We start from the raw sequence: 23,207 nt of genomic DNA, 5'->3' as shown, positions 1-23,207 counted from the left end.
TGCTGCTTCAAGTCTTCTGCTAATTTAATTGCAAATGCCAGTAGCAGGAATAGATTCCCATTACCAACCTGGGAAAGCCCTGGCTTCAGCACAGAACTGGACCCAAGCAGGGGTGGGCAGTGGGGTATGTGTATAGCATGATTTTCTCTGCCTATTAAGAGCTTGCTCTTTTTGCTAAAACTGAAGGGCCAAATTTCTTATTTCCAAAGGAACTGAGTACTTGTGACTGCAAGAAAACTGCATTTTGGTGACTACTGGAAACTTGCTGTATCATCTGGAAGAGAAATAAGGGAGCTCAGAAAGAGGTCTGTGGATTGAAACAGAGGTAAGTGGAAAACTCAGGTGGAACAAACACCAGGTCAGTGCTGTGCAATATGGCTTTTCACGGTCATGAGAAGCAGAGCTAACCGTTGCAAAGACACAGGGAGTGAAGACAGACACTTCAGGACCCTTTATATCACAAACTTTGTAATGTTAAGTCATGTATTTGGTATGAGAATTTCTGCTTTCCTTATTACAGGTGTATAATTTGAGTTCTATGTCCCATTTTTACCCCTTTAGCATACACTCCTTTTAAAGCAGACATACCAAGGCAAATGAAGTTTCCATTATTTTTATACTGCAGTGCTGTGTAAGGCCACAAAACGATGTACAAATTTCTTCAGCACATCTGTTTTTCTGGGCACTGCTGAGGGTTCAGAGCTCCTGCTGGCTTCAGTCAGAGTCACGAGCTCTCACTCTGCTCAGACTCAGTTTCCCATCCATGATTTTCTGCCCCGATTTCCACACCCTGGTCACTCTGTGCCATGAACTCCCATGAAGTATTCAGCACAACCCACGGCTTCCTCGGCTGTACGTGACGTAGCAGCAGTAAGAGTATGGGCTACAATTTCCCCTTCCCAATGATGAGTATCCAGACCTGATGGAATTGCATGCACTCTCACAACCGTTTGAGCCTCCAAAAAGAATGGACCCCCTTAAGCCAACAGCATTTCCATAGCCCCTGTAGCCAAGACAGCTCCCAGAACCAAACAGGTGGCCAACACCAACTGGTCCACAGCTGCCCACGACGCTTTCCTGTGGGCAAGAGCTGAGAATCAGTCCTGGGAAAGTCAGGGCAACGGGTGATGGGTAAGCAACAGCTCTGGAGTCGTCGCAGGATGTCACGCACTGCTCATTGCAGGCGTTGGCAAAGGGCTGAGGGCACGTCACCTTACACGGGCTGCTGTACGGTATGCACAGGTCCCCCCAGTACGGTGTTGCTCTGGAAAGCAGGAATGCCTGAAACACAGGGAGGAGATTGGAATAACATCTGATCCCTTCCAACTGGTGCACAGCTCCTTACAGTGCAGGCTGTCACCCACCATTCCCTTCCTGCACCTGGGGTGGACACACAACAGGAGTGGTGAGAGAAGCTTGGAGGGCAGCTGGGTGCTCTGCCAAGGCTTGTGGATAGATTGCTTTCTGTAAGCCAGCTTAAAAATAAGAACCATCAAGTTTCATCCTCATTCCAAGCTAGACGTGATTTTTTTCTGTTTCAAATTATTGTTAGAAATTCTGGCGACTTCAGAGCTCAGCAGAAGCACTGACTCTGCACAACTGTGTGAAATGTCTATAGCGACGCCTGGAGCCAGCGCAGAAACAGGACCCTGCCCTCAGGATCTCTCCAACTGAACACCCTGCATTCATCAGGTGAGTTCCTGTGTCCCTCAGGGCACTGACTGCAGTGCATCCATTTGCCTCTAGGCGTAGATTAAATATAGAATAAGAAGCTCCTTTTACAGAAATATTTGCAGTCAAGGAGCCCACTACGAAAAGCATTAGCACAAATATTATGGTAAAAGGCATTAGACAAGGTCTGGAGCTAAAATGCCTTATCTGAGATCAGACCTGGGCTCAGCCCAGCCTACTGCTTGCTCACTCACAGATATTCTGGTTTCTTTTAATTTTCTAAAATTAGTAAGTAAAAAGTACTCAGTGCTGGTGCGCTCAATTATGAGTTATTTTTCTAGGACAAAATTGTGCCTTATCCTGAAAACTGAGTATTTCTGTGTATTTCCACCTGACCAGACCTTAAAACATACATAGGAGATGTGAATCTCTGTATGCATGAAAGGAGAAAAAGCATTAATGTTTTAAACTTCTGTAAATGAAAGAATGAACATTTGATTAGATGAGAATCTGGCTAAATGACCATCCTAAAAAATAATCTCTAGTATCAAAGTATTTCTATAGTGGGACTGTACAAAACAGAGGAGAATCTAGACCCCCATGTAGTCAATGGAAAGAGCCTCATCTGGGTCTTGAAGTCCCACCTTACCTCCCCAAATCCACATCTGTAAACGCCCTCAACAGATGGCTTGCAGCAGGGACTTGTTTACAGCAGACAGCTATAGCAATTCCGAGAGTAACAATGCTTCACACCAAAACGAAGACTAAAGCTGGAACAGTCAAAAGGCAAATGCGACTTAAATGAGCCACTGAAAGGAGAAAGTTAGAAGCAGCAGGTAAACAGCCGGCAGCTGCAAGTGCTTTTATACAATTCCTCCAACTGCCCGGAGGCTAGAAGACCTACTTGTTGGTGATTACCTCATTTGCTTAAATCAGATGTTGTTGCTTGGATCATTCCTTCAGCTACTGTAATTATCTTTCTCGGGGTTAGTTGTTAGTTCTGAGCCCCGTGCATCGTGATATCCATCGAACAACGGACTTCGGCTTCTTTGTGGTCACTGGTTGTAGCTGACAACAAAAAGCATTTCTTTTCAATGAAAGTGTGCAAAATTCCCCATTGGATGTTGAAAACTTTAGCTTGAATTCCTTGGCCAATGTGTTGAAGAAATCCAAATCCTCCAGCTGGAAGCAGAGCTGGAGATTAAATAAATCTGTAGACTTTCCGTTTCTGCGGAGAATTGTAACTTCTTTACACAATGAAATAACAAGTGAAGTTCTCACTGGAGAAGGAGGGCTTCTATCATTTGTACTATATATTTTTAACTAGGAGAGCTTAATTTAACACACTGCAAGGCTGGTTTTCAAACTTTTTTTTAAACCACTTAAGCCCAGATTTTATGTAGGGTAATCCTCTTAGGTATCTTTTCAATTTATAGAGCAACTTTACACCATATAAAGACCAGAAGGTTCCTAAATTTAAGACTTTGATTTTAGTATAGCAGAGAAAAATTTGTGTTGTATAGTGAAGAGAATAACCTTGACCTACAGAGCTATGGAGGGTCTGCTTAGAAGGCTGATAAAATCATGTTTTAAAGTGAAACTATTACTCATTATCAAGACCTAAAACTGCAGTGACATGTCATTAATCTTATTACAGTAGAACTCTGTATCTGTGTGTTAATCACACAGAGGTGCTTTGAAGTCCTTTATTCTGTGGAAGAAATTGGAACAACCCAGATAATAGTTGCCTAGAGCTTCGTCATAACCATCCCACATAATTTAAGCATAATCTGTGCCATGAAGGACGGGGCTTAAATTGTTAAGGGTGTAAACAAGCACGAGAGAGGAAGGAATTGCAGCAAGGCATGTTTCGCTGCCCAGCCCACACAAGGCACTCTGTTTCATCCCGCCAAACCAAACGGCAAAATGCCAGCTCAGCTGCATTCTCCTGCCCGTCAGGGTCAGCAGTGCAGCTCACAGCCACCATGGCAATGGACCTTGTCCAAAGGGTGGGAGAAAAAGACAGGAGAGTTTGTGTCCAGAGAATAGAAGGTCTCTGCCAAGACCTTCATAACCAAGGTTATCACAGCCAAAGCCTCTGTGAGTGTCTGTCCTTTTTGCAAACAGAGGCAACGTGCAGCAAGGAGCTGTGATGATAAATCAGTAAAAATAACGGACAGGAGTTAGTGAATTTCTGCCCACTCTTTGCCAGAGCTGACACCCTTCTGGGGAATCAGCAGAAAATTAGCAGATTAGCACTTACGGACTCTTTATCTTATGAAAGTAGCTTATAAATTCCAGTAATTATTGGATGTTCCAGTTATATTGGACACCATAAAGCGACAGATAGTGCTCAAAGGCAGGACATGAGACATTGCCTTTCCTGAGGGGTTTACCATGTAAGTGTAAAATAATAACGTGCATGATTGTAGAAGACAGTTTTACAGAACCAGTAGTGATAGTTCTATTTGACAATTAATAGGTACAAGAACAGCAGTGGCTGTTAAGAAACAATGCTTGTGCTAATCCTTCTAAAGCTGACTTCAGCATTAGCAGTGCCTTTACTAAGCTTTACCTCCAACAGTCCTGCTTCCTCTCATCAGTGGTTTGGTCTCTAGCACTTACTGGTTGGCAGCAATAACAAATGAATGATTTATAGCATGAAAACACAACTTTAGGGATGAGTTTCCCATAGTTTTGGTGATAGTTTGCTGACCACTGCCAGGGGAAACTGAAGTTGGTTTTATAACGGGGAACATGTGCATTGCCCTTCCCGATCAGACCAAGCGAGCTCCCCCTCCCTGACCCCTGCACGCCTTGGAAAGGACAGGTGGACACACTGGTGCCCAGCCCCTGGCTCAGGACCCCGGGAGTGTCCTGGTAAACACCCACAGCTCGGGTTAGACGCTGCAGCTGTGTGAGGCATCAAAAGCTTGTAAAGAAAGCTGAAGAGCCAGAATTGATGAACTGTGTAATAACACATATTTTTGTCCTCTAAACGCTCATCAATAAGAACCTAATAGAGCCACTACTGGGACGGATCCCAGATGGGATGCTCCTATTTGGTGAGCTTTCATCTCTGACTGTCTCACAGCTCTTTCCCAGTCTTCATCCCATTTCCAGGAAGCTAAATGTGCTTCCTAGCCCAGCTTCGGGAACACCACTGTGTCAGAGCAGCAAACCCGCTGGCACAACACTCCCACAAGTGCTAGACAAAAGCAAAGAACATCGCAGCATCCTCCAGGCTGTAGCTATGTGAAATGCAGCTGCTTCTACAACAGTGCTGGCTCCTGGCCATAGCCACGCTCTCAGCTGGGTGCTGAGGTGAGGGCTTGGCTCATGGAATTGAAAAAAAAACCAAAAACAAAGTCAAAAAATTTTGGTTTAGTTAACATATTGTAACCACCAATTCTAAGGCATTCAGTCGTAACCTCTTTGGGAAAACATCACCAGTGGTTTGTTTTAGAGAGAAATTGATTAGTCAACAGTGGGGCTTCTTACTCCAGCAATTACCAGGAGGGTAATAACCTGGCACGTGACTGCAGTCAGAGAACCAGCACTGTCAACATCTCCTGAAATGCCTGTTCTGAGCGAGCCCGAGACTTTCCCAGGCTGTTGCTCCAGGGATCTCCGCAGTGACTCACCATAATCTGGCAATGATTTTGACACGCTGGCAGCAAACTGGTCAACAAAGAGAAAAACATGAGCAGATTAAGCACAGAAACACAAATACCCTTTATGGTGAGGAGCAATGAGTAATTCCAGGGCACAGAGCTCTATCCTGACCTTTTCCGATGAAGTGCAGCCACCACCACAGTGAACTCTGTCACCATCCTGGCTTCTCCACATTAATTACACCATGCCTTTTTCTCTGTCCACAAGATGCCACAAGGATTTGATCCGCATGTACAGGACGTGTTGTGGTTAGACATGGTTTTGGATGGTGTTCAGCTCCAGATGTGCATGTTTGAAAGAATATTTTCAAGTTAGGTCTCTCTAGCTTTCTTAATTGGCATACATTGATTGCTTGTGTCACTTTAGAGCCTGGTAGTTGACTTTTGTAGGCTGACATAGAAGTGCTACGGGGAAGGAATAGTAATTTGCCTCATGGGAGGATCTACCTGCTATGCATTACCTTTGCAAAATAGTATCTTTTGGTTGGTTAGCATGTCTTACTGACTCAAGTTTTGGAAACTAGAGTATTGCCTTGCAGACATGCAGGGCTGATTCATGTGCAAAGATTAAATCTTGATGAGGGATAAGGCATTGTGAGCACTGTGCTTGCCCAGATGCGCGGTAAAACATTCTTCACTGCTTTGAAACTGTTGCTTGCTCAGAATAGAATAATTGTTGATACTTGTCAATCTTTTTCATACCTTCACAGTACCGGCTTCTGTATTGCATTTTATCATAGCTGTTCTGAAGAATAACCATCGGTGCAGGTAACCAAGTGCATTGCTTGGGGCCGGGTAATGCTGAAGAGGAGTGACAGGAAGGTGAAGGCTTCTACACTCACCCCATGGGGCTTTTCTGGGGCCCCACACAGATCCACAGGGCCTAGGCTTTCCAAATATTTCATATTTAATAAGCTGTTTTGAAAGTTTGCCACTTACTGAGTTCCCCTGAACTGTAAATAAGAATCAATTCTCCTCCCGACCACCTTTTTTCTCCCCTTGTGTAGCTTTTTCTTGCTGCTGGGCCAAAACTGTCATTTCATTTATATCAGGGCAGCCAAACATCAGAAGTTGGCTGTGGTGCTTAGGAAATACTATAGTTTATGTTAGACATTTCAAATAGCAACAGCTGAGTCTAATCCAAGCTTCTCCATGGAAGCAAGTCATTTAGCTTTAGGACAGCAATTATCTTTTCTATAAAAAGTGACATAATACCTACCTACTTTCCATAAAATATTAGCAATGACAAAAGGTAACGAAAAGCAAAACAGCTGGGAAACTGACAGGCAGCAGACTTGGAGCTGTCTCATGGTGTAAACAGCAAAGAGATTAAAGGAAGGGCCTGGTGCAAGCTTATCACCGGTTGATCTTTCTGAAGAGGCATTGATGGAGACTTTGCAGAGGCCGTGGCATACCAGCAGCTCTCTTGGGCATGCAATTGGCAGCAAGGACTCTGGACACCAACCCAGGCCACTTTCATGGCTGGTTTGTGATGACCCTGGCTGGGAGCACGTACCTAGAGTTGCCTGGAGCAAGTATCTAGACTTGCAGGTAGGTTTTGCAGTCCCTGCTGAGTTGCCTTCACATCAGGGTCTGAGTCAGCCTGAGCTGATTCCACACGAGGGCAGCAGCCCCAGCAGGGAGCTGGGCAACCAGACCTGCATCCCAGCTGGGTCCTGCAGTCCCATCAACCTCAGCCAGTCCCCACAGGAGAGACCGGCCTGTCCCAGATCATACCTGCCCAGGCTGAGAAGGGAGCTGGGAATAAAGAGGAACCTCCAAATCCTCTGCTGGACACATCTGCAGATTGTCCCATCAGACCTTTCTAGCCACTGGAAGAAGGGTTCCTGGCTGTTGCCAAGTGTCTTTGCAATGGTAGCTTTGGCAGTTTATCTGGAGCTGGTTTATTGCTTAGGTTTTCCTGTTTTCCCGTGTTTACCTCTCTCCTCAGACATCTGATTTGTTTAACCTCTAGGATTAGTTGAGTTTGTGGTGGGGAGCTGGGGGGCCAACGTTGCTAGTTGTGAATGCACGGCAGCATTTCTAGCCTGATAGCAACCTGGTCAAGCCCCAAGCTATCTGAGTGGTTTCCCTAATAAAAACTATTAGGCTGTTGGTGTTTCAGCCCTTTGAACTACCAAACTTGACTCAACAGAGGGATAAAAACTGCTTTGGGTTTTTTTTAAGCATTAAAGAACCCAGCTTGTTTTAAAATGCGGTCACCTGGACAGTGATCTTACACTTCTGGTGCTACTGGGCTGAGGAGTTCAAGTGTATTTTGTGAGGCCCCCCCGCTCTTAAACTCAGGCTGATTGAAAGCAGCCCTATGTCTTGATCATTGATATGAAAGGTATCATCACAAAAGAAAAGAAAAACAACTTCATAGCAAAAATCATCATTTTACTAGAAAAAAATATCCTGAGGAAATAAACCTTTGTGAAATCACAACCTTTTTTTCCAAATCGGTTATTACAGAGTCCTGGGGAATGTAACCCAAATAATATACTATTAACGTTATATTAACATACCACTTTACATGTGTAATACATCAGTGTGTGTTTGTGAAGCACCCTGACTCCCTTTGTTCTGTGGAAGTCTTGGGATATTTCTGGGTGGGTATAATTGCAAGAATGACATGGTATTTTCTAGGCACCAAAAGACCATGACTTACACAAGCGAACACATACACGTAGCCATTACGGAAGAATGAAATTAACATAATCTTGAGTATAAAAACAGCATCTGAAATTGCTTGGCATGAGCAGGACACACCTGATGTCCTAAATGGCGTCTGCCTAGAGCGATCCGCTGCTGGCAGCAGCTGGGGAGACGTAGGTACCCGGGGCTTTGACCAGGACCTCCAGGAGCAAGTAAGAAACCGGTGCTCCAGGTCCACACGTAACTGTTAACATTCACATGTGAAGAACAGTGCTTTGCAAAAGCAGACTGGAAAAGTTTGGATGCAGAAATAAGATCATCTTTAGTCTGGCTCAGTTCAGTTTGTTTATAGAAACGAAGGCCTCTAAATAAGACTGTCTGTGAGTTAGAAACAGACACTCTAAAAATACACTTTTTGTTATAATCTGGAGATGTATACCTGGAAAATGCAGAACCACATTGCTCTGTGAACAGGACTTCTACTCACTGGTTTCCAGACTGCAGCCTGGATTATACAAGTGACATCCCATCTTCACACAGGGGCCTGCAGAGCAGAACCAAATCATTAATTTTACCTGGGCATCAAGCTTTGAGTGGTCTAGAAGGAGTCTCAAGGCCTTCTTCAGTTCCTCTATACAAGGCTGAGTGTCACCAAGAGAGCATTGCAAATAAGTAGCAGAGGAAAAAGGAGATTCAGTAGGCCAATGGTTTGATGCAGCAGCATTTTAATGTAAACGCCAAGTGGAGTAAACATTTGCAGAAAGAATAATGCAGACTAGAAAGAGCATATTTCTAGAGACAAGAAAAGCTAAAACCAATTACCCAATCCAGCGTGACACGGTTCATCAAGATGTTCCCTTCCCTCACTCTTGCTGCGTCTGACACTCAAATCCCTAAGTGTGCTTTCTTTTAAAACCGTGGTCAATGTCAAGCTGGGTAGAGAAAGTTAAAAGCACAGACATAAGATGCAAAGCTGCAAGAATAAAGAAAGCATTAATCTAAGCTAAAGCACTACATAGGAATTAAATGTAGGGTCCTGGTTTTCAGGGGTGCTTCCCTCTCTGGTAGCCTGTAAATCGCATGCCCTATTTTTTCACTTCTTTCCTTGTTCTCTTCCCATGACTATTCTTTGTTTTAAACTGATTAGATCTTCTTACAGAAGCCCCTCTGGCAAGGATGCTTCCAGTGGGTGGAGTAGGTGTAGGAGCACTGCGGCGCGCAGGGGGGAGCGCACGGAGGTGCACACTGTGGAACACACGGTGGAACACACTGAGGAGCACACGCTGGAACGCACTGCGGCTCGCACTTCGTCACTAACTGCGGCGCACACCGATCAACGCAGGGCTCCAAGCACTCAGCACCCTTCTGCGCCGAAGCAATCCCCACGGCCGACTCTAACGAGCCGGCCAGCTCGGCTGACTCCGTGGAGCCCACAATAGTTTCCTGCGGGTAGGTGGTGAGGATGGGTCCTGGCAAGGTCACGACCACAGGAGGTGGGAATATAATGACGCGGGAGTCTGGGCAGGCGATGACACAGGGCTCATTGCAGGCAGCGGCACGGGGCTCGGGGCATTTCGCGTCGCACGGGACAGAGCATGGCTCAGCACACACAGTTTTCTCGCAGGACATCTTTTAGCCGTGCTGTAGATCTGCAAGGTATGGGAAGAAACAAATATAAAACCAAAGGAGCCAGTAGGACAAGATCAAGACATGTACGAAGCTAATGTGAGCCCTGAAGAGACACAAGCTGGTAGATGGGTTAATACCCATCCTGTTCTGCTTTGCTTTGCTCTTCTTCTCTGTGACCTTTCAGAGCCCAATTTCTTCTTGCAGACACCAAACAACCTCTTTGGAGCTGCTGCTTAAATAACGTCTGCTTCCTTCTATGTCATTTGGACTCCAGAGGTGGAGTTCAGTAAAATTAGGGTAGCACAGCACCAAGCATTGCAGACATGGAAAAGACATGAGAGGTTTTCCTGTACTGAATTTGCGTATTCTCTGGGCTAAGCAGAAAACAGGCAGAAAGAGGAATATAATCCCGATGTTGTACTGGAGGGAGTCGATCCTACACGGATACCAAGTACTATGGTTTTAGTCCAGTTAGTTTGTAACAGGTGGCTTTAATACAGCATAATTAGTATCAAGCTCACTTGGAAAATTAAACAAATAAGAGCCATTTGCAAGATCACAAGGGTAAAGCTGAAGCACAGCAAAAACCTGACAGCAAGCCTCCTGAATTTAAATTTCAGAGGGAGTAAAACTGTTCACAAACCTGGACTGAATTCTACACCTTCTTGCGTTCTTTCAAAATAAATGAAAGTGTGGGGAGATAATTTGGAAAATGTTATAAAACTGCATTTCAGGATATCATTTCAAACTTCTCCAAGTTTCAAATTAAAACACCAAATGAAGGAGCTAGTTAACCTGTTGTTTCAGACTAAATGGAGTATTTTGTTTTCAGCCAAGGCGATTGTTTATTTTTTGCCTGAGCTGCGTATTAGAAAAGCCTGGGTGGGGCTGAGTTTGACTCAAGCAATTTTTCTTGGATTTTTTTTTTCTTTTGTTGTTTCAGATACAGTGCCAAAATATGCATTATTTACCTCAGCTTCTCCTGACTTTAAACCCTAATCCAAACACTCTCTTCGGGTTCCCATCCTTGCGTTCTACTCCATCTATTAAATCTATGTTCTTGACTTCACCCACAAATCCATCAGCAGAAAGAAAGCCAGAGAAAACGGATGGCTGAAAAACAGACCTGTACACATCACATTTCGTACAAGATATTTTTGGTAGATATTATAGTCTTACACAGCCTGTTGAATGTTTTGCATAAGACCACCGCTTTGCATAAACAGAACAAAAACACCCAAAGCAACTTCTCAAGGAACATACACCTTGAGTAGATATTTTCTGGGTTCCCATTTTGTTTGAGCAGCTGTACTGACAGACGACTTGACAAAGCCCCAGCTATGCAGACTGACAGCGAGTACCCGAGAGGGTCCCAGGTGGGGCATTTCCAAAGTCAGACCAGGAACCCGGTAGGGCCACATCCACAGAGACCCTCGGTCCTCATAGCTGGCTCCAGACCGAAAGGTGTCTGAAGCTATGTCACCATGTCGGTATTTACACAGCCTATCTCAATATTTACACATGATACCTCTATCCAAAATTAGATAAAAATTGGAAGCCACAAGGTCAGAACAACACTGCCAGATGTATACTGCTGGCTAAGATATTTTAAGGCTACCTAAAGTCTATATGTGTTAAATTTTCTTAAAATAATGGAAGCAGATGTCTTTAATCTTATCTAGATTTCAAATGTACTTTTAAACCTCAATCCAACCGTGCCTCTGAATGAATAATTAGCAAATGACTCTTTCATGAAAATAAACTCCTGAATATTGTACAGAATCGCAGAATATTAATCCAAAATTCATCCCTGAAATAAATACAAAGATTTCAAAAATGATACTTTTTGGTTTTTTTAGGAAGAAGAAGTTATAGCAGAATCCAACTTACTCAGTTCACCGAGGAGAAGTCAAGAGGACCTGCTGGAAGGTTTCTGAATCATGAATGGTTTTATACACCTGCCTGGACCACCAGGCTGACGCAAGAAAACAACGTCATATTTGTGCATTAGGTTCCATTACTCCCCAAAGAAAATTTTACATGTAATTACAGTAATTGTTTTGCTTACTCTTTGTGTTGATTACCCTATTCTCATCAGCACGTGACTTGCGCAGTCCCATCGCCAGATTCCTTTCATTTCGTGGTTTTAAGCATCAAACCCATTCTCGCAGCCCTGACGGCGTGAAGGCTGCCTGCAGGACTGAACTCCGGCGTGCAGGGAGCCCTGCCAGTGCTGCAGCTGGTCAGAGGCTCTGCAGGACTCCTCCTTGCAGTTCCTTGGAAAACGGGAGTTTGTTTTCCTTCCTTAACATCCTGACCTCCAAGAACGCATAAGTGCCTAACCTAGTATTAGTAGCAAGTGTGCTTGCTAGTTTAAAGCTTGTTGGGACGTGTTTACAGAAACTGCAGTCACTGCATGACTGTAGTGTCAGGATTGCCTTGCAGAGACACTCCTAGCAGAGCACAGCATTGCCCGTGGTGGCCTGGCTCCTCATTTGATCTGTAAGTCTCTTCCCAGGCAAGAATAGATCACAGTGCAAGGACTTGACATGACAGCCATAGCCCCGGCCGAGCAGGAAAGGTCTCCTCCTCTGCAAGACGATTCCTGGCCAAGCCCAGGATGAAAAGTGAGGGGAGAAAGCTCATTTTGGTTAAAGTGGGATGGTCAGAGGGATCTCAGAATTGCGCAGTCTGGTTTGGAATAAATCACTCTACCCCCCAGTCCCTTTCACAGTGGTTATGGTCACAGCTGCATCAAAGAAATGCCTATGAGTGTGGAGTGCTGCGGGAAACCCAAGGTAAGTCAGCAACACTCCAGCAAAGCAGCAAAACTGGTCACTCCCCATTTAACATACGGGTGGGCCATGGAAAAGAGGGGCAACTGCTTTATTTCAGATCGCTTGGAAGGGCTGCGGCAATACAGAGGACTAAGAGTCACAGCACCGATTTGTGCCCAACTTGACCTGCGGTGATGAAGCAGCTTTTCACGCCATGTTTGAAGCACAGACCCAGCCCCCACAGATGATATAATACTATTTAAATCAGCAAATATGGTCCGATTTGGAAAGGTGAATATTTGGCCAACTTGTTTTAAATAGTATGATTAGGATACCAAATGCAGAGCTGGCTTTTAATCAAAAAAATCCAAAGGGATCCAAATTCCCAAGGTGTTTATCATTGCCTGATTCAGAGAGTCACATGGGTGGCCCTGACATATATATTTTAAAGTGACGCTATGATTCAATACTGTGGAGTTTAATACTGGCAGCCTGTTATTAACATCATAACACCACAACACTTTTCATGTATAAAACATTAGTGGGTGTTTGCAAAACTATCTGAAAGCATTTCCTCAGAACATCTCCAATAAGTGTTCTTGCCTAGAGGATCCTCCAAAATCACTCTGCTTCCGAGACATAATTGGTAGCATAGAAGTTGCAATATTAATAAGCAAAAATGTTATGTATGTATGGAAATGAGGGAGGGGAAACAAACCCAGGAACTGTTCGGTGTGGGCATGTGCACTTTGTTTGGGCTGGCAGGTCCCAAGATCAGGGTGACAACCAGAACTGTTGCCCAGCCAGAGCTGCACACCTGGCTTTTACCCACCGTTCTGGAGCTACGCGGGGGAGATGCGACGGGCCACGGAGAGAGGATTTGAATAGTATCTGTCAGGTGCTGTTCTTGCAGGCGCAGCCTGACGCATCGGCCTCTGGCAGCTTTAGAGAAGTGTGGAGTGGCTGGCACTCATCTCCAGCTCCTTTCAGCAGCCCCAACCCTGCCAGCTGGTTTTGGCCATGACTCCTCCTGCTCACATGGCAGCATCCTGCTGCAGCTTTTGCCCTGCGTTTGGCTGGCTAAGAGGCATTTCCAGCTTCGGCTCTTCATCCTTTGCTATGTTTCTGACTCGGAGTTCTTTCCCACGCAGCCTCCCGGCGGGAGCTGGGCTGCGGGAAGAGCCGCGCTCGCCCTCCTGGTGTGAGCTCCCTTACCCAGAGCGGCTCCAGAGGGAGCTTGTGAGCGAGCCCAACTTTTGCATACGTGTATGCGTTTATTCTCTTACATACTTTTATTTATTTACATGTATAAAATCAGTGATAAGGAAGTAATTGTACAATCGCTGTTGGTAAAGGATTTCAGACTTCAAACTAGAGAAGTAACAAACACTGCTGTGAACAGGTAAATTAAATTAATGCGAATTGCTTGAGAAAGTAAACAGGCTTCAAAAAGGGTGCTGAGGACTACCAAGGGCTGAAAGAAAAATAATTATTTGGGAAAAAACAGAATTATAGGAAATCATTGCGGAAGAGAACTGCTGAGGTTGCCGAAGTTATATGTTGCCCTGAATTATTCCTGGAAACCATTTGTCTAAACTGTTCTTAAAAGTGTTCCAGTACTGGGATTCCATCGTCTCACTAATCTGCTAGCACCCAGCTGCCCCTGCAACTGGAAGGTGGGGTGGTTTTTTTTTCCCTAAAACTAATCTCAGTCGCCTTTGTTGCAATGTGAGATGAAGACTTCATCCCCTGTTTTTTTTCCACTAAATAAAGGGGATTTTATTGCCTTGCTCCTTGAAGCAATGCTTTACAATTTTATATTCCTTCTTATGAGCCTCTCTAAAACAAACAAATCAAAGGTACTGGATAGTTTCTGTGAAATAAGACCAAGAGGAGACTTAAAACAAATGCAAGTAACTGCAGGGGGGTGGGGGTGGGGGGGTGGGAAGGATTTCTCTAATTAGGAAATACTGTAATTAGAGAAGGAAGAATGTGCAACCATTTAATTAAAACTATAATTAACCATGGCAATAAGTTAGCAGAGATGAGTGATTCCTTACCGACTTTAAATCAAAAGTAGGTGTTCAGTCAGAAGGTGTGTGACAGTTTAAAGAAAAATTACAGAACAGAGAGAAAGTACTACGTAATATTTTCTGGTTCTTATGGTCCAGAAGATCTGTCCTGGCCAAAAAATCCGTAAGCACGAGGATACAAAATACCTGTTGTGACTTCAGGTATGGTGTGGCTCCAGCACCCAGTCTCAAAACCTGCTACTTTCATATTTTCATTCCAGTAGATAGAACAGCACGGATAGTGGAGAAGGAAAAGTTCATGTGCACACACACCAGGAGAAAAGAAGGTATTGCAAGATTTTGGATTAAATTACAAAAGAGTAATTGAAGGCTATACAAAATATGTAATAAACTGTACAGTTATGTCTATACCGACATTAAAATTGTGTCTCCAGTTCATACATACACAGCAGACCTAGCTTCAAGTTAACCAGTGTAACTACTTTTGGCATTGAAAAAGTTTCTTCCCTTGACCTTAAAATGTGGGTAGAGATCCGCGATTCCCCTTCCTGCCGCTGCTGCTTTCACTGGGCAGGTGAAATCTGTGAGGACTCACTGCTTCTGTCCTGCTTTTCTCTCCTTTGCCTTTCCAGACCTTCAGAGGCATGGAAGACGCAGCAGCAAATCATATTTCTGATTTTTGTACCTCTGCTTTTGTCTTTTCTCTTCTTCACGTTTAGGTCTTACACAGACACAACCACGTGCTTCATGTTAGTCAGCAGAGCGCTCCAATCAGGTTCATGAGGATAAGTCATGTTGTTATGGGAAAATATCTTCATAACAATTATGAGGAGCTGGGAGCAATAAGTCAAGAGAGAGGTGAAAGGCATGTGTGCACACAAATCTAAATATTCAGTGTTTCTTTAAAAAAAATCTAAAATCCAAAACCCTTCAGCTGAAAGAAATCTTACATTCCAATTAATTAAAACTAATACTGTGTGTTTCTGCTTCCAAGAGCAGCGTGTCTGCCACTAGGTCATATTTCTAGGAAGGCATCAGCTGATTTACGCGTTTGATTCTATGCCAGGTGACACTACAGGCAAACGCTAAAGGATGGGGCGCAAAATTTATGTTCCCCCTATCAAACAAAACACTCTAGTGTAATAAAGCGTCCTGATTCTCCTCCAGGATACTCACAGATTTCTCAGGGCTGAATTAGCCAGAAGATTACTTGAAAACACAAGTTACAAGTTAAAAACAAAGAGAGGGTTGAGTTTGAATGCAGCAGAGCTTTAATGACAGGGAAGCACGAGATACATTTGCTGAAGACAGACACACAGAGCACAGAGGACATTTCCCAGGGCTTTGGGAAGCGATGCAGCTCCACGCGTGCCGGCAAAGTCGATCGCTTGGACATCACCAGGCTGCAGCTTCCCCTGCGAGGTTAGCACAGCCCAGGGCTGCTGGAGCAGGAGACGTTGCCTCTTCAGAAATAACCGGAGCTACAGCTTCCTCCACCAAACCTTCTGTAACTGGAGTAGCCCCCACTGCTTCCCCCACCGTAGGAGCCCCCACCGTAGGAGCCCCCACCGTAGGAGCCCCCACCGTAGGAGCTGCCTCCTCTGCAGGAGCCCCCAAAGCCCCCGCCATAGGAGCTGGAGCCGAAGGATCTTCTGCCTCTGTAACCAGAACCATATGACCTGCTTCCTCCGTATGAGCTCCCAGAGCCAAATGAGCTACCCCCTCCATACAAGCCCCCTGATCCTAGGGAACTGACACCTCCGTAGGAGCCACCAAATGAACCGCTTCCTCCATACGAACCCCCAGAACCAAATGAGCCCCCTGATTCAATAGAGCCAAATCCCCCTGAATACCCCCCAATGGGATATGGGAGCACGGTGCCCACGACGCTCTCCTGAGGGCAGGAGCTGAGGATGGGGCCCGGGAAGGTGACGACCACAGGTGGTGCATAGACCACGGCGCGGGAGTCCCCGCAGGAGGTGACACAGGGCTCATTCCAGGCATCCACACATGGCTCTGGGCAGACCACTCTGCAGGGTGGGAAGCATCTGCTGCTCACGATCTGTTCTCCTGAAGACATCTTTTGTGATGTAGGTAAACCTGCAGCACAGGTTAAGGAGCAAAAGTAAAATTTATATGCAGCTCAGTGCCTTTACACAGTCGCCGTGATGATACAAGCTCTATGTTTCCTGACAGAAGCAATTCTTTTCTGATAAATATGAGAACTACTCTTGTGGAGATACCTAACTTTACTTCAGACTGAAATATTCTTCTTCAGCATGGCTAAAGCTAAATAATACAGGCACAAATACAACTTCTCCAGTGTGGCTGCCAGAAAGGAATATCCCTTCCTAAAGCATCTTTAGGCTGTCTTCATTATGAGCACACATCTTGCTGTCTTCCACCTCTAACCTCTAGTGCTCTTAAGGAGAAATCACTAATATATTCATCTCAGCTACTGGGTTCTTTTGGTCACAGGCTTGGCAGACCTTGTAGTCATCAACGGAAATCAACAGTGCTTCTTGCTGTATATATATATATATATATATATATATATATATGTATATGTATATGTATATGTATGTATGTATGTGTGTGTGTGTATGTATATACTCATATTTTAATAAATGCCAAGCCATAAGGAGTTAAGTTGGAACCTCCTTATCAAATGAGCAGGATTTAATTGACACTTCCCCTTGGCGGTTTGGAAGCATACCGCCTCACATTTGAAGACCTGCATCTACCGAGAGTTACTGCTGAATGGCTACAAAAACCTGATCTGCTGAAGGTATCAACCAAAACTGGGACTGCTGATCGTTGCAGAGCACCAACAGAGAACTCATTCCCAAGTTAAACACTGATAGCCACATCCCAGTTAATATAAAGGAACTTGAAGAAAGAGTACTTACCAGGCTCACAGAGACAACCAGACTGAGGAGAAGTTGTTGGTGAACCTGGAGGATAAGCGGTGCTTTTATACGCTTCTTCAGACTGCTACCAGGATTTGCGACACACGTTTGTAGATGGGGCATACTGGTTAGCCAGCAAAACATTTTGCTGTATAAGCTACTTGTAATTGTAATAATTGTTTTGTTAACTGATAATGATTAGTAAATCAGCTCCACATCATAAAATATGCGCAACACACCCTTTGTCTTACTTTAATCCTTAAATAATTTTTCTATCCATTTTATGACTAGTGCCATCTCCTGACCTCATTTGAATTCCAATGGTAATGAATTGAGCTCCGTTTGCTTTGCAAAGTGAAGGCATCAGGCTTTCCCTTCAGCAACATGAAAACAATAGTTTGGCTTTGTCAGGAGAAATATTTTCTGTTCTGCAGAAGATTCCTTCTAAATTTAGAATTACACAGAGCTGGGAAAACTGTGAATTTATCCTTCATAGCTCCTCAGATGGGAGGGGTCATTTTTTCCGCCTGTTTAACATCCACCAGAAAAACTGCTTAGAGAAGTGCTTGACCAAATGTCCATTGTCATCCAAGTAAGCACAAGGAAGAACCATGTGAGAAGCTGGAGTAATTTTATTATCATACTTCTCCTTTTGTGACCTTTCAAGAGAGCTGTGGTGTTCCAGCAAGACACACTGCTGTTATCCAGGAGGCATCATTCAGGAAAAAATAAAGTCTTTTTGAATGTGAAATGGATGTAAGTAGAGTATATAAAGATGGTTTAATCTAAAACAAAATAAAACCATCTTGACAACAGCAAGGACTATTTTTTTCAAGAAAGCCACGGCAGTATTCCTGGACTAGTACTTAAAAGCCTCACATATTAGGAGACAGAGATACAAATGCATGAACAAGAAGGGTTATTTCTAAGCAGCGTTTCCTTTCTCAATAATCAGAAACTTGGTGAGAACATTAGATGTGTTAACTATTTTTGTGTGCTTAGAACAGACAAATATCACGGACATTAGTGCCAGTGATATCAAACACCCAAATTAAATGGTTTTTTTTTCTAAATCAAAGTAAACTGAAGTAATTCTAGATTTTGACTCTCCGTCAGAGCTGTGGTAGGAATGCAGCCGCAGCCTATCTGAATCTAAATGGTTGGGGTTTCAGCCTGTTCCATGTATCATTCTATGTTTAATATTTATATCATTATAATGTTTATGTTTAGTGCTTGTATCATTTCTATCTCCAGATTTCTGGTGTTTTCAAGCTCAGTTAGAAAATAAAGCGCAGGGAGCTTATATGGTTAAGATCTTGCATCAGAATGTGAACGAGTCCTGTCAGGCATCAGTGGGCAGCCCTTGATTTGACAGTTTTGCTAGTCAGCAATTCTTCATTAACTCCTCAGTTAACGTGAATCTTCCTGGTTTCCTACAGTGGGGTTGAGAAATATCAATTTACAGGAAGAACCCTGGGCACTGCTGCTGTTTCTCACGTTTCAGCACCACTCGCAAGTGGTAGCGCTTCCATTAACCACCCAAATATTTGCAATCCAGGTTTTGAAGAAGAATGGAATATTGTGTACGAAACCTGTTCATCAGCTCGGTATGACCCTCACATGCAACTAGACTCATTCCAGTTTCAACCTCAGTGAGGGCCAGGGACAATATCAGCTGCCAGGTGACTTTGTCGGGATCAGAGTATAAAATAAAACACAAGGTGTGTAATGCTTGTAACGTGACTTGGAATTAAGAATAAAGTCATGATCACATCACTTAAGAGAACAATTAGAACAATTAAGGAAATAATCCATACAGCAAAACATAGTTTGGCAACTCTCTTACACAAAGCGTGGCTCACACCCCACTCTTGGTCTGAAGAGGTATATAAGAGCACTCTGAACGCTTCATTTTCATCAACGACATCTCTTCCTCTACGCTTCTCCAGATCCGGTGAGTTGCATCTCCTTCATTCTCTATATGAAAATTTTTTCAGTATGTAACTGAGGACTTAGTCTTCTTCATAAAGTGTGATGCTAAGCAATGCCATTTGCCTTTTGATATACATTAATTTTTCTAGTCATGTAGATGTATGCCTTTGTAGACACAGTTGGTGAATTCTAAGACTGGCTTTTCACACGCACTTGAATCCATTCAATATTGTCAGTTAGCTCCAGAGCTGTGTATTATAATCCAGCGAAATCTTGAAGATGAGCTACTTCCAAAGACACATGGAGTTTGGCTTTGCTCTCCATGATTGCCAGTATTTCTAGAGCAGCAGAAAGTTCTTTGGGTAGTATGAAGAGTTAATGCACGCATGTTCAGAAAAAATAAACCTGAATCTTTCTAAACAATCTTCTTCCACCCTTTTTGCATGCTTCTGAAAGACATCAGAGACAGCTTTTTTCCCTCTGGTATTTGGGCATTGTATTTATGCTTGATCTCCTGCTGCAGGTTATCTGCACCACAAAAGATGTCTTCAGGAGAACAGCTCTTGAGCAGCGGATGCTACCAGCCCTGCAGGGTGATCTGCCCAGAGCCATGCGTGCAAGCCTGTAACGAGCCCTGCGTCACCTCCTGTGGGGACTCCCGCGCCGTGGTCTACCCTCCACCCGTGGTCATCACCTTCCCAGGCCCCATCCTCAGCTCCTGCCCTCAGGAGAGCGTCGTGGGCACCGTGCTCCCGTATCCCGTTGGGGGGTATTCAGGGGGATTTGGCTCTATTGAATCAGGGGGCTCATTTGGTTCTGGGGGTTCGTATGGAGGAAGCGGTTCATTTGGTGGCTCCTATGGTGGGGGCAGTTCCCTAGGATCAGGGGGCTTGTATGGAGGTGGCAGTTCCCTAGGATCGAGGGGCTTGTACGGAGGTGGCAGTTCCCTAGGATCAGGGGGCTTGTATGGAGGGGGTAGCTCATTTGGCTCTGGGAGCTCATATGGAGGAAGCAGGTCATATGGTTCTGGTTACAGAGGCAGAAGATCCTTCAGCTCCAGCTCTTACGGCGGGGGCTTTGGGGGCTCCTGCAGAGGAGGCAGCTCCTAAGATGGGGTCTTCTATGGTGGGGGGAGCTCTCAGAGCGGTGAGGGCTACTCCAGTTACAGAAGGTTTGGTGGAGGAAGCTGTAGCTCTGGTTATTTCTGAAGAGGCAACGTCTCCTGCTCCAGCAGCCCTGGGCTGTGCTAACCTCGCAGGGGAAGCTGCAGCCTGGTGATGTCCAAGCGATCGACTTTGCCGGCACGCGTGGAGCTGCATCGCTTCCCAAAGCCCTGGGAAATGTCCTCTGTGCTCTGTGTGTCTGTCTTCAGCAAATGTATCTCGTGCTTCCCTGTCATTAAAGCTCTGCTGCATCAGTATGTTCGCCTAATGTTTTCTTTTTCACCTTTTCACCTACAAACCACTTTGATTGTGAAACACACTGCCATGAAGCCAGCTGGCAGCGGAGAACTTTCTGTCTTAAGTCTTTTAGAGACTGTCAGGCCCCTTGAGCTGACAGCAGGAACTTGGAGCAGGGGAATACGTTGCACCCAGTGACACTTTTCAGGATTCAGGCCCCCATACTGGAATTCTGCGTCCTGACCATGTGTGATTAGCTTACCTCCTCGCTGCGGAGCTGCATAATGATTGCTAGCAAATTGTCTAATTGTTTTCAAATTGAGCCTGTTTCTTCAGTCATATTCACGTTTTGCTTGGACCTGATGAGTTTCTTGTCTGCAATCATTAAATAAATTGCAGATTAAAATTCATTAACTTCTTTAAACACAGGAAACTTAAACAATTGCTTAATCATGTGAGTGTCCTCTAAATTCATTTTTTTTTCTATCTTCAAATCTATCCATTACAATTTTTGTTATTGCCATTTTCACCTGAGTTTCAACAAAGAGATAGAAGTTAGATTTTCAAAGTGGGACCAGGCATCTACGACCAGTACCTTCTGTGTTCTGGCTCTGCTAACAGTAACTGTGTTTCAGTTCATCCTTCTTGACCTTCCAAACATGAATAATTCTGTAGTTCAACATGAAGTATAAAAAAATTTTTAAAATCTTTCTTTGGTTCCTGATCTCCCTTGTGTTTTCCACTTCACATCAAATGGAGTAGAGCCATATTTTAACATATCTTTACCATTCAGCAGACTACTCTCGGAGACTCACCCATCGGTCTCTTTGAGTTTCTACTCCCAGCAATAGCTACGGAAAACAACAACACAAGGCGTTCTGGTCTTGTGTCACTCCTCACTTATGAAAGTCTCTCTTGCACATCCCTCTGATATGAAAGTACATTATGCTGTCATATAAATGCAGCCCTTTGATGGGGCCACAGTCGAAAGAAATACCTCAACGTCTTCACGTATTTAACTCTGCAAGTTCAAAGTGACAAATCTCAGAAATCAAGTAAGGTTTATGTGGTTGATTTTCTTCGGGTACCATTCACAGTCTCCAGAAATGTATTTTTCTATTGGTTTGCATTCTTTAGGCACTCTTGATAATGTATTTATGTTGCCTTAACCTCAGATATCTCCAGGGAAACATGATAATTCCTATAAAGTGATTCCAAATGAAATATGGTGACAGAATGCATGAATAAACAGACTTCAGAAGAGAAGAGCTGGGCTATACCACAGAGTTTAAAATAAAACATTATGAATTTCTAGCCTTCAGCTGACCATGTCTCATCCCTTATTTTTTTTTTTTCCTGCACTTTTCCTCATCAGCCAGGGAGAGATAATATTAAGCAGCCTCACCTCTTTCGAAAGGGTCTTGTACATGTGACATTTTAAATATCCTCCCTCATTTGACATGAAAAGAAACAGCTGTACTGAAGAAAAATGATTTATCTAAGGGTTGTCTGTGGCAAGTGACTTCTGTTTGCTACCTGTTCGTACACCACCACAAAGGATTGAGTCATCAGCTTCAGAAACCTCTGTGCCCTACAGAGAAGCAATGCTGAACTGTTCTGTGTGCTTAAATTTTGACTGCTTCATTCAACCATCCTTTTCACAACACCTTCATTACTCAAGCAATTACAATCATATTACCATAAAAACACATAATAGTTGCTCACAGGTTACATAAACAGCTCTAGGAAGCCTAATGAGCTAGTGGAAAGCGTAGGACCAAAATGGTCTTGTGGAGGAAGAAAAGCTGAACAAAGTTTGATGATGCAGGAGGACTGCAATACGAAGGGGAAATGTGATACATGGCAGAATGAGATGGCACACAACACAAACCAGACATCTCCTCAATTCCAGGGAGGCCATAGCCTTCACTGCCCACAAAGAGCTCATCTTCCACTGGTTGTTCTTCTCCTGTCACAGTTTTATTGACAATCTCTGTGTCAGGCCTTTCAAATGGTACTTCTTATTCTCGTGTATCGGCACAATGAAAATAGGGATCTAGCATTGTGAGATGATTAACAGAAGCTGTCATTAATAATAGACAAAGTGGAAGACGCAAGAAGGAGGTGTGGGCCCAGTTTTCAGAGGTACCGAGCAAGGGTGGCTCCCGTGGGTGACGCAATGGGCTTTCGCCATCTCAGAAAGCCAGGCCCAGCTGCGGATCTGGATCTTGCGTTTTCGTCTCCTAAGTTGTTGCATGGTCTGCAGGTACTTAGGCTGCCTTAAAACAAGCCACAATTTCCAAGGCAGGAGCCACGGCTGTTGCTGTAGGGTCTCCTACTGGAACAGACCCCTACCCCTGAGGAGTCTCCATACCCAAAGGAATCCCCAGATCCAAAGGAACCCCCCAACCCTGACATACCCCCAGAACCAAAGGAGCCTCCCTTCCTGTAGAGCTGTATGGGGTCAAAGCACCAGACAGCCAGGGAAACGATGTTCACACAATGCTCTCCTGAGAGCAACTGC

The sequence above is a fragment of the Opisthocomus hoazin genome, chromosome 30 (assembly GCF_030867145.1).
Source record: "Opisthocomus hoazin isolate bOpiHoa1 chromosome 30, bOpiHoa1.hap1, whole genome shotgun sequence".
Taxonomy (NCBI): domain Eukaryota; kingdom Metazoa; phylum Chordata; class Aves; order Opisthocomiformes; family Opisthocomidae; genus Opisthocomus; species Opisthocomus hoazin.
Note: the sequence above shows the minus strand (reverse complement) of the source record.